This window comes from Lithobates pipiens, unplaced genomic scaffold (assembly GCF_037356315.1).
Source record: "Lithobates pipiens isolate NorthernLeopardFrog02 unplaced genomic scaffold, aLitPip1_a1.2 Scaffold_13, whole genome shotgun sequence".
In the NCBI taxonomy this organism is placed as follows: Eukaryota; Metazoa; Chordata; class Amphibia; order Anura; family Ranidae; genus Lithobates; species Lithobates pipiens.
In genome coordinates, this window is record NW_027507718.1 from 429,348,452 (window position 1) to 429,365,282 (window position 16,831).

At 39.8% G+C, this 16,831-nt stretch overlaps 1 non-coding gene across 1 annotated transcript; it reads right to left on the reverse strand.

The window, feature by feature from the left end:
* Positions 1 to 2,426: 2,426 nt before the first annotated feature.
* On the reverse strand, positions 2,427 to 2,532 carry LOC143980022 (U6 spliceosomal RNA). The gene has a single exon (XR_013274169.1). It is a non-coding gene; the product is annotated as a U6 spliceosomal RNA (small nuclear RNA).
* Positions 2,533 to 16,831: the final 14,299 nt, after the last annotated feature.

The window sequence follows — 16,831 nt, forward strand, 5'->3', positions numbered from 1 at the left end:
TATCCGTCGGAAAAAATCTGATGGATTTTGTTGTCGGAATGTCCGATCGTGTGTACAGGGCTTAAGGCAAAATAGAATCAGTGCTTACTGTTTTAAAATTACCAACATTCTCTCTGCATTTCTAGGATCAATCATTCACATCAATACTTGCATCTAATATACTGCAATAGTTTCTGAAAGTCCTCATGTTTTATTTCTGTGATTGGCATCATGCAACTCTAACCAAACTACATTCTCATGATTTATAGCAGTTAGTACACAGGCAGGTCACAATTGTGGGCTTCCTCTAGTCCAGGGATATGCAATTTGCAGACCTCCAGCTGTTTCAGAACTACAAGTCCCATGAGGCATAGCAAGACTCTGACAGCCACAAGCATGACACCCAGAGGCAGAGGCATGATGGGACTTGTAGTTTTGCAACAGCTGGAGGTCCGCTAATTACATATCCCTGCTCTAGTCTATTCTGTGACATTTTGGGAAGTGTATACAGTACTCTGATCTATCAGACTGTCTCCCTCAGTAAGATTTTGGAAATGCAACTCGAGGCAGTTCTGGTGCATCATTAGTTTAAGCTGGAAAAGGGCAATATAAAAAGTAGTTGCAAATCTGTTGAGGAATTCTCAAAGAGTATATAAAACCTGACATCATGGAGAGTGCATCAGCTAACCAGTAAAAAAAAAAATCCACATAGGTGCCATTTAGGACATGCTTAGTATTTTATGAATGAATGCAAATTGTTGTCTAATTATATGAGCTGGAGCATATGACATCACCACTCCACCTCCCAATTTTATCCAATTATGGAACACTTTGCATTCATTTGGAAGATGAAAAACATTCTCTGAATGTTGCCAGTGCTGAGTGGTCAACCTTCTGTGTTTAGGATGCAGCTGGTCAGCTGCTCAGCAAAGAACATGGAAACTAGTGGAGATCACTGGACTAGCAATATATTTTTCTATGATTTCCAGCTTCAAAAAACATTGGCCAGGTATGGCGTATGTATACTTAAAATTCTTCTTAAAGCTTCTACAATGACTTCTTCTCCTTGGCTGCACCTTATTTAGGTAGGAAACAGGACATTGCAATCATGTAATCTAAGCACAAGATATAATTGTGCTCTTAAATTGTATTAGTGTCACATATCCCCCTGCCTAAATATGCTTTTTTGGGTAGGGAGTAGCTGGATTGAGAAGTGAGAAAGTGCTGGTAAGATAAAAACAAATGCCTTGTTTCCTAATTTCAAACAGCACTGTCATTTTAATAACTACTTGGACAACACTATAGAGTCTATAGAGTCTCATTAAGTCAAAAAATGTTAAAAGAATTGTACACCTTCAAATGTTTTTATAGTTTTAACTAGATATTAGTGTAGCTATATTCTCTGTGTTTGTCTTACCTTGTAATGATGGGCTCACATTGTGGCTGGAGTTTGTAGTGTTATGGTTGATGGATTTCCCTATGTCCAAATATTTATTCATATATTCGTTCGCCCAGTTTGTCCCTATTTGCTACAAGGACAGGCAGCTTCTTTTCCTGGATCACAATCCATGCCTTGTCATTTCCTCTTTGCCCCACAAATATGCAAGTGCTATTGTGTGTATAGTGTGGTAAATAACTGCATGGTGATCTCTGTTAATTGCTCTGTCTGCTTGGCCTGGCATGTGAATATTTACTCTATACTGTCGGCTGTGCGTAAAGGGCAACAAATGACACCATGAAACTACATGATCAATGCACATCTTATGCATGTGAAAAACACAAAGGGAGTTATTTACAAAAGGCAAATCCACTTTGCACTGCAAGTGCACTTCAAAGTGCAGTCGCTCTAAATCTAAAATGAGTGGAACCTCTGCTGGTTTTATCATCCATGTGCAAGCTAAAATGCTGTTTTTTATTTTCCTTGCATGTCCCCTTGGACCTACAGCAACTTTACTTTCAGTGCAAAGTGGATTTTAATTTAGTAAATAACCCCCAAAGTGTAGGTAGAAATGTTTATAATGCCTTTAGGAACTAATGAAAAAATATTGACTCCCATACTGTATAGCATTTCTGCTACAGTTCAAGAGGAGCATGCGATATACACGTATAATACCTGCATTAATTATAAAAACCTTGGCTTGACACTATGAAAATTCACTTTGATTAATTCATGCCATTTGAGTTTTTGTCATTATTATTGTTATTTATAAAAAATATACTTTTCAATACTTGTTGGCATTATATTATGTATTGTAGTTTTATATGTCTATTGTTTGGCGGTTTGTCTATAATTAATTTATGAGACATACTGACATTAAATGAAGAGGTTTTTTTCTAGCGGAAGGTAAATAGATTTGACTAAAATGTATTACGATCCAGATATATAGCTTGAGATGTATACAATAGGAGAACAGCATTGATTTATTAGCATGTTCAAGCTCTTAAGGTCAAGTGTACTTTATCTCAAGAATTTCCATTCCATGTTTTCACGGAGGCCATGCTCATTTTCTCTGTATTGTTCCAATACTTCTATATATAGTGCATGAAGGTCATACTTCTAATTAGACATCACTAGCTATCTCGTACATTGCTATAGAAATTTCATAAAGCTTAACATTTAATGTATATAAAAGAATAGTTTTGTGTAATGGATTCTTCTATTCTACTGCAAAGTAGGGTAAACGATTGAAAAACATAAATAAATGTGCCAATTTACAAAGTACTGATGTAAATTTCAAAAAATATTAAACAAAGGGAACCTTCTACATATGATTACTATTGCATTTTGGGTTTTTTTCATACCTTAAAAGTAACTTTCACTAACCTGGCACGTCTTCCAAAACCCAGGGCAGCAGCACAAATGTGAAGCATGCATTTCTTTATCCTTCTCCTTCTACTGTCACAATAAAAGACAGTCCTCTGATTTATGGCAAAAAGCAGTGGCATTTGAAGGAGAGAAGAAGGTGTGTTATTGTCCATCATCTTCTTCTTCACAGGGCTTCAGTAGTGGAAAGTGGATTATTGGGGCACACGGAATACAGGAGCAGGTACAATATGATACCTGGTATACTATGTGATTTACCTTGAAGCGTATGACCATTTTACAGGTTTTGTTGAACTTTTACATGCCTAGCCAGATAGCAAGCAATTGAGCTGCAAGTTTGAAAAGGATTTGCTAAGCTATTGCTAGACTTGCTAGGCTTCACATGTATGTTGCACAATTGCAGCGAGTCTGCATTGCATGATCACAGATCAACTTTTTTTGCAAACATTCTGCAATTCTGATGCAAGTTCTGATTCAGATATAAAGTCATTTCACCATCGGGGTCACTGTGGCTGAATTTAGAAAACTGTCAACTAGAACTTGTGCTTCAAGTGCTCTGCAAGTATACATGAAAATGTGTAGCAAATCAACAAGACTTACAATTCAACACTGCCACCAATTTGTGGCAAGTTATCCTTGTTATCTGGGAATACATTGCATTTGACAGTTCTTATATAGGTAAGGGTGGGACCACCTGGTGACGTCACCGATGCATGCTGGGTCATTGACGTCACTAGGGGGCGGTGCTAACGGGATTTCGCCAGACGGCCCTGCCCATACCTATACAGGAACTGTCAAACAGTAGAGGAGGCTTTTGACCTTCAGCCATCAATGAATGCAGAGCGCTTTTTTTCTATTATTCTTTTTTGAGTGTGGCGAGGTCATGATTGACAATAGATTTACATCGGGGGCACTGTTTTTTTATTTTTTAATATTTAATAAAGGAATTGTCAAAAACTGCCTATGTTTTTTTTTTTTTTACTTTGTAACACCTTTTTCGTGAATGGGTTAGACGTACTATGTACCCCATACTCATTGACATGGTGGGGCAGGATCTAGGGGCCCCCTTGTTAAAGGGGGATTTCATATTCCGATAAGCCCCCTACCTGAAGACCCCCACAAGCATGAGCCAGGGCTGTGGGGAAGCGACCCTGTCCCCGTGTGCTCACATGCAGAAGCGAACGCATACGTAAGTCCCGCCCACATATGAAAACGGTGTTCAAACCACACATGTCAGGTATCGCTGCGAACGTTAGAGCGAGAGCAATAATTCTAGCCCTAGACCTCCTCGGTAACTCAAAACATATAACCAGTAAAAAAAAATTAAATCGTCGCCTATGGGGATTTTTAAGTAGCGACGTTTGGCGCCATTCCACGAGCGTGTGCAATTTTGAAGAGTGACATGTTAGGTATCTATTTACTCAGCGTAACTTCATCTTTCACATTATGCAAAAATTGGGCTAACTTTACTGTGTTTTTTTTTTAAGCACAAAACTGTTTTTTTTTCCAAAAAAAAGCATTTGAAAAGTTGCTGCGCAAATACTGTGCGAGATAAAAAGTTGCAACGACCACCATTGTATTCTCCAGGGTGTTTGCTAAAAAACATATATAATGTTTTGGGATTCTATGTAATTTTCTAGCAAATAAATGATGATTTTTACATGTAGGAGAGAAATGTCAGAATTGTCCTGGGTGCTCCAGAACGCCTGATGGCGCTCCCTGCACGTTGGGCCTCTGTATGTGGCCACACTGTGTAAAAGTCTCACACATGTGGTATCGCCGTACTCGGGAGTAATAGCAGAATGTGTTTTGTGGTGTAATTTGTGGTATGCATATGCTGTGTGTGAGAAATAAACTGATAATATGACAATTTTGTGAAAAAAAAAATTAAAAAAAATCTTTATTTTGCAAAGAATTGTGGGAAAAAATGACAACTTCAAAAAACTCATCATGCCTCTTACTAAATACCTTGCAATGTCTTCTTTCCAAAAAGGGGTCATTTGGGGGGTATTTGTACTTTTCTGACATGTTAGGGTCTCAAGAATTGAAATAGGCCGTCAGTACTTCAGGTGTGATCAATTTTCAGATATTGGCACCATAGCTTGTGGACTCTATAGCTTTCACAAAGACCAAATAATATCCACCAATTTGTACTTATTTTTACCAAAGATATGTAGTAGTATAAATTTTGGCCAAAATTTATGAAGAAACAATTACTAATCTGCTAAATTTTATAACAGAAACAAAGAAAAAATAATTTTTTTACAGAATTTTCTGTATTTTTTTCTTTTATAGCACAAAAAATAAAAAACTGAGCAGTGATTAAATACCACCAAAAGAAAGCTCCATTTGTGTGAAAAAAGGACAAAAATTTCATATAGGTCCAGTGTTGCATGACTGAGTAATTGTCATTCAAAATGTGAGAGCACCGAAAGCTGAAAATTGGTCTGGTTATTAAGGGTGTTTAAGTGCCCAGTGGTCAAGTGGTTAAAGTCCTTAAAATACTTTTTTTTTACTACCTTCTTACCAGCAATTGTCTTCTTTTATTTAGTTGATGACTCATTGCCTGTCTTCCCGGACCTTAAAGCGGGAGTCCACCGGGACTCCGCGTTTTTTTTTTTTTTTTTAAAAGCCAGCAGCTACAAATACAGCAGCTGCTGACTTTTAAAATAGTGACACTTACCTGTCCAGCGCGCCCGCGATGTCGGCACCCGAAGCCGATCTCTAGATCGTCTGTAAGGTGCTGCCGCCGCCATCTTGGGTATGGGAATCAGGAAATGGAGCCTTTCGGCTTCATTTCCCGGTTCCCTACTGCGCATGCGCGAATCGCGCTGCGCAATAAGGACGGTCCCCGCTGCCTCTGGGATCTGTGTGTTTCCCAGCAGGCAGCGGGGCACTTGCGGAAAGGGGCGTAATCTACGCCCCTTTCCGCAGAGAGCTATCCCGGAAGTGGGTGCAGAATACCTGTACTGTACAGGTATCTGCACCCCCCTCCCCCCTGAAAGGTGCCAATTGTGGCGCCGGAGGGGGGGAGGGTTCCGATGAGCGGAGGTCCACTTTAGGGTGGACCTCCGCTTTAACAGACAGATTTTACTGCACCCTGATTGGGCAGCTCGAATAAGCTCCAAGCGGTGGCCTACCTGTGGAAACCTTATGTGTGTCACCTTTACAGTACCAGAGCACCAGAATAGGGCAGGAAGAGTGACAGAAACTGATGAGGAGAAACATTAGGAGCTGGTACTGATGACAGCCTAGCAAAGTGGTAAGAGCTAGTAATGGTGACATGCAAGGAGAGGTGGCGGAATCTATCAATGGTTGTAGTGATGGCTGGTGATGGGAGGTGTCAGAAGCTGGTAATAGTGGTGGTCCAGCAGAAGTAACAATGATAGCCCTTCACTGGAGGTGGCAGGATCTGATAAGATGGCATTCCTGATAATGGTGATAGTCCAGTAGAGATGGCAGGAGCTGGCAGTGGTGGCAGTATAGCAATGGTGGAAAAAGTTGCCAATTGTGGCAGAGGCAGGCCAGGAGAAGTCGTGGTATCTGGTAATGGCAGTCCAGCAGACATGGCAGAAGATGGTAATGTGGGCAGGTCAGCAGCAGTGGAAGGAGCTTGAAATGGTGGCAGCTGCACTTCAGGAGAGGTTGCAGAATTTGGTAATGGAGACATGCCAGAAGAGTGCTTAGGAGCTGGTAATCACAGCAGGAGAGGGTAATGGCAGAAGTTCAGCAGAGATGGCAGGAGCTGGCAATGGTGACAGATCATTAGCAGTGGCAGGAGCTAGGAATTGTGTAAGGTCCAGAAAACAAGTAGAAATTTAGTCAATAGCATTGGCTACATGGATTTTGTAATCATTGCTTATCTAGGACTACTTTTTTGGTTATGAAAGTAAGCTGGTCCACAGTGTAAAGGAACAGGTGAATTTGTTTCTTTCATTACAAAACCTCATGTTGTGCTGAAGGCCTCTCAGTCACTGTCACTCTCTTCCTTATTATTGGGTATCATGAATACTTTAAAACCTTCCTGCAGCAAGTTACTGATGCTATGCTGTAATAATTCAGCTGACTCTAGAGGATGCATTTGCAGCAGCTGAGAGGGGGAAGATGAGAAAAGCTTGGTGAGCAACTCCAAATCTTCCTCCACATAATTTGGTTGTATAGCATCCCCACTGGCAAAAAGAAATGGAAGTCCAGACTTTTATCCTGCAAATACAGAACCTTGTCATCCTCCTACTAGCCTACCTACTATAGCATCCACCTCCTGCTAGCTGCTAGTGTTGAGCCCAACTGTCCTGGTTTAGGTTCAGTAGGGGTTTCCTTGAACTTCAAAGAAATTTGGATTGCCAACCTGAACCCCATGGAAATCAATGAGAGTCAAATCTGTCAAATTAAAAATGCTATTGTTCAAGTACGGCCACGTGGTCATATTTAGTCAATGATGTAAGGCTATGTTCTCTACCCATTTGCTTGATGTCATTAATTGGTAAGAATGCAGTGGATGCAAGCAGCCACTGTTTCCCTAACACACATTGACAGCTGGGATATCTTGGATTAGGGATCAGACTCAGATGTTCATCCCGAATCCCTAATTTATCGGATGGCTCAGATCACAAATACAATACAAAACACCTAGCGATCAGCTGTCTATGATCACTCAGTTCTTGGTGTACAGCCAGCGGGAGGGAGGGGCATCCGCTGCAACATAAGATTGATGCTGCAGAGCCACTTAGGTAAATATATACTGTATATTTGCTTTTTTATAATCCCACACTTCTCTTTTAACTCCTTAATTTTCTGTGTTCAAACTAAGTTCATCCCTACTAGCTGGGTGTACAGAAACTTCCTCTTCCTCTCTCTCTTTTTCGGCTTCCTAGCCATTATTAATATAGGGGACAGCCTACCTTTGTTACCAGCTATAGCAATAGGGTGGTTGAGAATCTAATGTTTTGGTGCCATAAACTGTATGCAGTGATGGCTGCAAAGGGCCCCTTTGCCTGTAATAGCAAATCCCTACCATAAAACATAGCTCTCCCTATCTACTTCAAGTCTTCAAAACATGCTGACAAAAAGCTGCTGAGATCATAACATTTATAGGGACAGCTAGCACATATGAAAGCCCCTGTTATTGGCACCTAACCACTGTTCAAAGTCACAAAAGGCTGACAACTGATAACTGGATGCTGTAATGTATTTCTGCATTAGTTAGCTGCTTTCCTAAAATGTGTACAACTTGGATTATCCACAGACTCAGATGTTCCTCCTGAATCCCTAACTTATGTGATGGCTCGGATCACAAATACAATGTGCGGAGCTGTTCTGTACCTCATAAATGTAAACACTATAGAGTTTACATCTGGTAGCCTTCCACTGCGACTTCCCCACTTCTCCTGTTTCATTTATCAATGAAGAATTGTAAATGAAGGAATGAGAAGCAGCATATGATTCATGGTTACTGGTTAAAACTGATTTTGGGATTGTATTTTAAATCCTTTCACTGACTTGTCCTGTACATCTCATTCACATGCTGTCTCTATGCAACCCATAGATTAACTCCTTCACCTCCTCCCTTCATCTCTATCATCATAATGTATATGACATATACATTAAACCCTTCACTTATTCTTCCCTCCATGTATGACCTACTGTATATGTGGGCAGGGTCATCTGTGACCATGCACATGGGGGTTACCTCTTGCATGCCCATTAATGCCCGGGGCTAGGCAGAGACTGTGGCCATGTGAAGAATCTAATATTAAGGCATTTCTCAGACTTAGAGATGAGCTTCTACTATGTGCAAAGTTACTCTGAAAAGAGACTTGTCCTATGTCACTACACACTGTAACCACTGAAACTTGTAAGTTTGCATTAGGAGGGATGTGCTGAGCCTGCACCCACTCCACCAGTCCAGTGTACCTCTGTTACCTCAATTCCAGTAACAGAACGGGATTCCATCGAGCACCTAACACAGACCTCATGCATGCTCTCACTTAAGTCTTTCCTTTGCATACCTCATGACCAGGCCATAGATCTCTGTATTGCAGATTCTGATCTGGTTTCTATTGGATACTGACCGCTAGGGATGGAGCCAGAACATTGACTTCCTTGCTACCAGTAGGAGTAGAGGAGTAGAGGACCTGTCACCAATACCGGGTACCACGCATGACTGGTTGATTGTAGCTTGTTCCTTCACTTGATTGCCATTAGCATTTAACCTCCTCACCTTGCTTTGCCAAGTTAACCTTTTGTAGTAGTGTTACTTGATACTCCATAATGCTTTACAGACCCAGGTTCTTTGGAATACCCAATAACCAATATGCACCATTTTGAATAACTTCAGATCAGGCTCATAGCAGTTAATAAAACTTTACTGAACATAATGTGGCATACAGTTCAACATGAACAACATTTCCCTTTCCCTGAACCGAATTAGAACAATGTAGTCCTGCAGCACTTGAATCCACCAATACCCATAATCTCATTTCCGCTCTAGACACTTTGGACCTTAGCTGACCCCCCTTTTTATAACGTGGGGGCCTGCTAGGACCAAAAGCCCAGGAACTGAGCTAAAATACTTAACCATTTTCCCGCCTGGGCTACTGCTGCCTAACTAAATTGTAAACATTTTTCAACCTACCTATTTATGTATTTATGGTTAACTGTATATAGTACATCATTACCAAGCTCCACCTTTAACTCCTTGCCCACAAAGGTATGTTTATAAAGGTCCTGCATTTAAGGGGTTAAAACAAGCGCAACTACATACTGGATGTTGTTTTGTTTTTTTAAATAACGATTGACTTTTATTGAAAAGTAATCACTTTTGTAGTATAGGGAAGCTACTGCTCTCCCTCCTCTAGTACTGGCTGTGGTGGTTTCTAGGATTTTCCTTTTCTCCGGGGAGCCTGGGACCACAGTAAAATGCTCCAACCCATTGCTTTGAAGATGATTGAGGGACATCTATTCCTGAATCTTATCTGCATTGAGTGATCCTACAAGCGACATGTATTACATCACTTCCTGGTTCACAGATGTAATTTCCCAGATACTGTAGCTGGGTAAGCAATCAAGAACGATCTGTGCTTTATTAGCTGCAGTGGAGGGAAAGAGGGACATCAGGGGTATAATAGACACCTCATGTATTCCTAAAGAGAGCCTTTCACATGCCCATGCTATCCCATAGGGGGATTGTTACCTCCATTGTGAGAACAATAATGTAAAAAATTGCATATGGGATCACAAATATACTTTGTTAATCACAGAATAAACGCTACAAATACAGTCCCATGCTTACATGTTTAAGCCCTATGTGGGCCTTAATCATAGCAAGGTGGAGTCAGTAGCACAGTTTAAATAACCAGACAGCACAGGTACAAATTTAGATCATATTAGTGGGAATGCAGCTAAGAAAACAGAAAAGTTTCAGCATAACATATCAATTCACAATGATACATACATACAAACAAAATTAAGAAATTATGCACAAACAAACAAACTGTAACCAAACAGGGGAGGTATGGTGTCCAAACAATAATAATTTTGTTTCAGAATAAACAAATGTCCCATCTCTCAAAGGGTATGAGTATTACGTTTGTGGATCCACCATGCCTCACATCTTAACAACTTCTTACAACGTTCACATCCCCTTATAGGCTTAACTATTTTTTTCATATACAATTGGAAACCAGTCATATTACCACCATGAATGTCCCTAAAATGTCTCACGTTATAATTGGTGGTGGCTCTGTAATGCTCCCCAATCCTAGTTCTAAGTAGGTGACCAGTACATCCTACATATTGTAGTCAACACACTGTACACAACATGGTATATACAATATTTGATGTGCCACAATCAATGTAATCTTTAATCATTTACGTCTCTCCAGTTGTCACAAACTGTATCTCTGTTCTATTGATATGAAATCTGCAGTATCTGTTGGACTGCCTTTCTCAAGCCAGAGAGCCCATAGATCGGGTACTTTATTATCTCCATGTTTCTTTTGCTCTATTTTTTCTTTTGCTCATAGACCAATATAAATAGATACAGGCTCTTATAAATGTGGGGTGAAGTTGGGCAGATACTGCAGATTTCATATAAAGAGAACAGAGATGCAGTCTGTGGCAACTGGAGATCCCTATTCCATTAAAGATGACATTAATTGTGGCACATCAAATGTCGTATATACCATTTTTTTTTTTTTCAGATGTTTTTATTTATATAGCATCTGTCTAAAAAATTACAATGAAAAGTAAAATGAATTTGGGTACAGTGTTGTATGACCAAGCAATTGTCAGTCAAGCTATCACAGCACTGAAAATTAAAGGCCTGGTAATGAAGAAATATTACATGATAATACTTAATTGGTTGAAGAGACCCTGTCACCAGACCACTTTTTTCAACCAAAATAGAATTCTTCTTATGAGAATATATGTGCATTTAATGTATTTTTATGTGTGTCATTTACGTGTACAATCCTCCATTTTATAGCCATCCAAAATCCCTGGAACTGCAGCTTGGTGCCACCACCTTGAATTTGATGTCATTGCCCCAGCAGACTCAGAGTTGTCACTCAATTTACTTTATATAGTATTCCCCTTCTCTTTTCCCTTGGAAGCTACATCAAAAGCTTATGTAGGGATGTAAAGGGGGGGGGGGGGGGGGGGTACCTAGGCCAGCACAGAGAGTAGAGGTGAGGGCTATAACATGCAAGGAGGGAGGATGCTGTCTAGTCAATTGTCCTAGCAAGCTTAGAGGTACATTGCAAATGAATATAATGAATATACAAATAATGTATGGAAATTAATAATAATTAAGTATTTGAATTACTTTTTTAATTTGGTGACAGAGTCTCTTGAACATTGAAATGATTTGTGAGAAAAAAACAAATCAATGGCCCTAATAAAATATAGTATGTCCTTGCCTACCCACAATGGAGGAAAAAGTTGCAAGCTTCGGGTACCATGAAGTCAGTACTTTAGCCGTGTAATTAAATTTTTCTTTTAAAGTTTCTAAGGGTTAAAATCATTGAATTCTGTAATAGTTCATCTTTTGTTGCTGGCCTGCTCAATAGAAGGTGAAATAGAACAATAAGAAAAGGAAATAATGATCATATTGTTTCCCAATTCAGCAAAACCATCAGTTATAAGGATAGGAAGATATCAGCATAGTGCAAAGTTCAACAAAACACTTTCAGGTAAGATTGATGTGCAGAAAAACTCCCTGTCTGTGATGAAACAAAGGCAGAAAATGAATGAGTAACTTTCCCACAGTGCTATGTGTTTTTTTTTCCAGAAATTGTAAAAGTGATTATTATTTGAACAAAAGAAAAGCAGGCTTTCTTTATTTCTTGTGCCTTGATATGATATATTCATATGATGGGAATAGATAACATGTTTGTGTATTGAATTTGTTATAAAAGGTTTGGTTTCATAGCAAAACCTAGGGGTAAACAATTTATTCAGATACTTAACCGCTTGCCGACCGCCTCACGCAGATATACTGCGGCAGAATGGCACATACAGGAAAACTAACGTACCTGTACTTGGCATGCTCGTGCCAAGCTCCTTGAGTCAGGTTGTGGGTCCCGCAGACTCGATGTCCGCGGGGATACCTGCGATTGTCTCACGGAGAGGAAGAACTGGGAGATGCTAATGTAAGCAAGCATTTCCCGTTCTGCCTAGTGACAGTGTCACTGATCTCTGCTCCCTGTGATCGGGAGCAGAGATCAGTGATGTGCCACATGTAGCCATGCCCCCCACAGTTAGAATCACTCCCCAGGACATACTTAACCCCTACATTGCCCCCTAATGGTTAATTCCTTCACTGCCAGTATCATTTACACAGGAATCAGTGCATTTATATAGCACTGATTGCTGTATAAATGACAATGGTCCCAAAAATGCATCAAAAATGTCCGATGTGTCCTCCATAATGTCGCAGTCATAATAAAAATCTCTGATCACCGCCATTACTAGTAAAAAAAATGTATTAATAAAAATGCCATAAAACTATCCCCTATTTTGTAAACGCTATAACTTTTGCACAAACCAATCAATACAAGCTTATTGCAATTTTTTATTTTTTTTACCAAAAATATGCACAATAATTTGTATTGGCCTAAACTGAGGATAAAATGTTTTTTATATATTTTTGGGGGTTATTTATTATAGCAAAATGTAAAAAATATATATATATATTTTTTAAATTGTCACTATTTTTTTGTTTATAAAGCAAAAAATAAAAACTGCAGGGGTGATCAAATACCACCAAAAGAAAGCTCTATTTGTGGGAAAAAAAGAATGTCAATTTTGTTTGGGAGCCACGTCACACGACTGCGCAATTGTCAGTCAAATTGACGCCGCAGTGCCGAATCGCAAAAAGTTCTCTGGTCTTTGGCCAGCAAAATGGTCCGAGGCTTAAATGGTTAAAGAGCAAGTGCGTGCATATTTGTATATAGTATTGCAGTCATTATAACAAAAAGTAATTTTTACATGGTTTCCAATGTTATTGTATTAGGATTGCTCCTCTATTATATATAATTATAACAGTCATATTGGATAAAATATATAGCAATCACTCACTGTGTAGAGTTTAGCTCCCAGGTTGGTCAGACCCCCTGTGGTCTTTTGCAAGGGGGGGGGGCAACTTGTTATACTTTTCTGGCCATTTGTGGGGCTATTGTCCAACAAAACACATGGAAAGCTGCGAACTGCCAAGGGGGACCATGGCAAAAAAGCAGTATCTCTTCCTACACAGAATTGTCAGTTTTCTCGTTGACAGTTCTGTCAATATCCAGTGTTTCCGCAAGGTTTTGATTCAGCACTTTTAAAGCTGCAGAACTGACCTTCAACACTTGCCATGTACAGTATATTACAATGGGTATCACACAGAAGTGGTAGCATTGTGTTTGTTAAAAATTAAGCAGCATTTAGCTTTCACGATGCATCAATGCTTGTCAGCCACCTCCAATGGTTTGTGGTAATGCTCTGTAACTGCACCTTAACAGCACCTATTGCATTTATGGAGTGTTAGTGAAGCATCTATAAAGTATTAGCTGGGCGAAGAGATGCTGTTGAGGTTCCTGTATCCTAGAATGCACTGAGAAATAATAGAGAACAAAGACAGAGCAGCTCCAGCCACTTCCTGTTTGTACATAGTAGCTGTCAATGGCACCATTTGCTTTTGTGTACAGGCAAAAACATCAACCAGCCAACAATACTGACAGTGCCCGGCAGGAGCAAAGGCATTGAGCATTATTGACAGTGGAAAAAAAATTTGGTTCAAGCCAAGTATCAAAGTATATGAATCCATCTTCTAGAGAATTCACAAACATGCCTGCTTTCACATCACAACCTAAACATGCTTCAAAGTAAATAATTTCCTGAAAAAAAGAATTATAAAAACCGGACTAAGGCTCAACCTCAATACATCAAAATGTATAATATATCACTAAATGAGTGAGATATCAAGCAAATTGCTTGATGCATGTAAGGATTAGAATAAGAATTAATGGGGTGTGGCCGGACCCGGACCATGATGGCATCGCGAGAGAGGATACACAGCGGCACAAAGCAGCTTTCCAGGGGACTTTTTTATCACCCAACCAGGGCGACTGATATCCCAACAACTTGAGGAACATGTCCAGGAAGCGGAAATATCACAGAAAGCCGCAGAAGCTGACCAAGTTCTTCTCACAGCGGCAGCATGGAGGTAGGCAAGATGGCGCCGGCTCATCCTCTATCCTGGCCCATAAAGCTCACCCCCACTCATCCAAATCCACATCCACTAGCAAACGTAGCGGATCTCCCAACAGCCCACAGTCCTACCTTAACACACCTCAATCTGCCCTCCCTGCTAAAGCTAGATTCAGGAAAGATGGCTTTGGATGCAGTCCGAATGCAGGAACTGACATTAATTCTGGGGGGGACACTAGGGAGCTACCAGATAACATTGAGGAATTCCCTACCAAGAATCAGCCTGTAATGGACACTGTTCTGAAGGACACATTGCTATCACAGCAGAGCACACTCCAGGCTAACTTGATGTCCTGTATGAAAAAAAATTAATAAGGACAAACAAGTAGTAGAATCTCAATACATCAAAATGTATAATATATCACTAAATGAGTGAGATATCAAGCAAATTGCTTGACACATGTAAGGATTAGAATAAGAATTAATGGGGTGTGGCCGGCCCCGGACCACGATGGCATCGCGAGAGAGGATACACAGCGGCACAAAGCAGCTTTCCAAATCAGCCTGTAATGGACACTGTTCTGAAGGACACATTGCTATCACAGCAGAGCACACTCCAGGCTAACTTGATGTCCTGTATGAAAAAAAAAATTAATAAGGACAAACAAGTAGTAGAATCTAGGGTGGATCATATTGAAACTAAAAGGGAAGAGTTTGCATCCACCATAAACGACCTGGTAGATGCCCATGATGGGAAGGAGGAAGAGGCTGGAGTGGATTAAAACAAAAATGGCAGATATGGAAAACAGGTCCAGAAGTAATAATATGAAAATTAGAGGTATTCCTGAATCCATCCAATAGGGAGACCTGTGGACCTACACCGTCACTCTATTCAAGGAAATAGTGTTCTCACTGTATTAGATGTCATTATAGATAGGATACATTGTCTAGCTAAACCATCATACCTCCCTGATCAGACACAGAGGGATGAGATTTTACACCTACATTTCTACTGTACCAAAGAAAAATTGATGGCAGCAAAGATCGCATTCCACCACAGTATAAAAACCTGCAATTTTATGCAGACCTATCCCAATAAACTCTCCATAAGAGAAAGAGCCTTACCACTATCACTAAAGCTCTCAGGAATCACAGGATAAACTACAGGTGGGGTTATCCAACAAAAATCACTATCAATAAAGAAGGGAACACATATATAGTGGACTCACTGGAAAAGGGCCTATCCTTACTGAAGGGCTGGCAGATCACCCCAGAACCTGCTAGCAACTCCAACCTCCCCCTGGCGACAGGAGTCTCTCTCTGACACAAACGTATCCCCCTAAATACATCTCAGCAGCAGTGTGCTGCATCCGGGTACAAAGTACCCATATCTGGATTTGTACAGTTAGTCCAGAATGTTTGTGCCTTTCCAGAAATATAGAGACCTGCTGTTTACACTAAAGTTTTTTGTTCTTTTTCTTAATACTGTTTTACTTCCTTTACATCACAGTCAGTTCTTATTAATCTGCCAAAATTTCCTAGTTATCGCACACAAAAAATTCCACTACAAAGGTACAGATAAAGATTTCCCTCATCTATCTACAGTAAATACCAAGCTGCATCATGTGAATACTACCAATAATGATCGTATACACGCATTACACGCGAAGGGCAATTACAACTTTGGCCACTGGGGGGAGCGCTCTCCAAACACATTTTCCACTGAAAGACATATAAGTTTCTCATTCCTAATTTATCCACATGGGGTGACATTTCTTTCTATTAATACACAAAGCCTTAATCACCCAGCTAAAAGGAAATCACTGTGGAAAGAAGCTCTGCAATTTAAAAGTGATATCCTGTGATATTCTGTAACACAGCCCATCCCAAATGTTCCAATAGGAGCTTTCCATATGTCTTCATTGCTAATGCAGAATCAAAGAAAAGATGTGTCCTCATCACAATTAGAGATACTGTATCTTTCAAGCTTCACAAAGAACTCACATAGTCAGATCATGCGTCAGTGGTACTAACCATTGCAGATTCATTATCCTCTGACTATATCCCAATATTCCCCTTCAAAGCGAAGACACCAAGAAGGCACTGGAAAGACATTTTTTTTTTTTTTTTAAATAGTTTTTATTGAAATTTTCAAAAATAGATACAAAATTTGCTTAAGAAACAAATTAGAAAAGAAAGTAGACAGAGCGATTGTCGTATATACAAACAAAATGGAAAGACATTTAACAGAATATTTTACAGAAAATGAAATGTCTGTAGATTACCATTTTACATTATGGAATGCTCATAAAGCGTTCAAGAGCGGAATCTTTATTA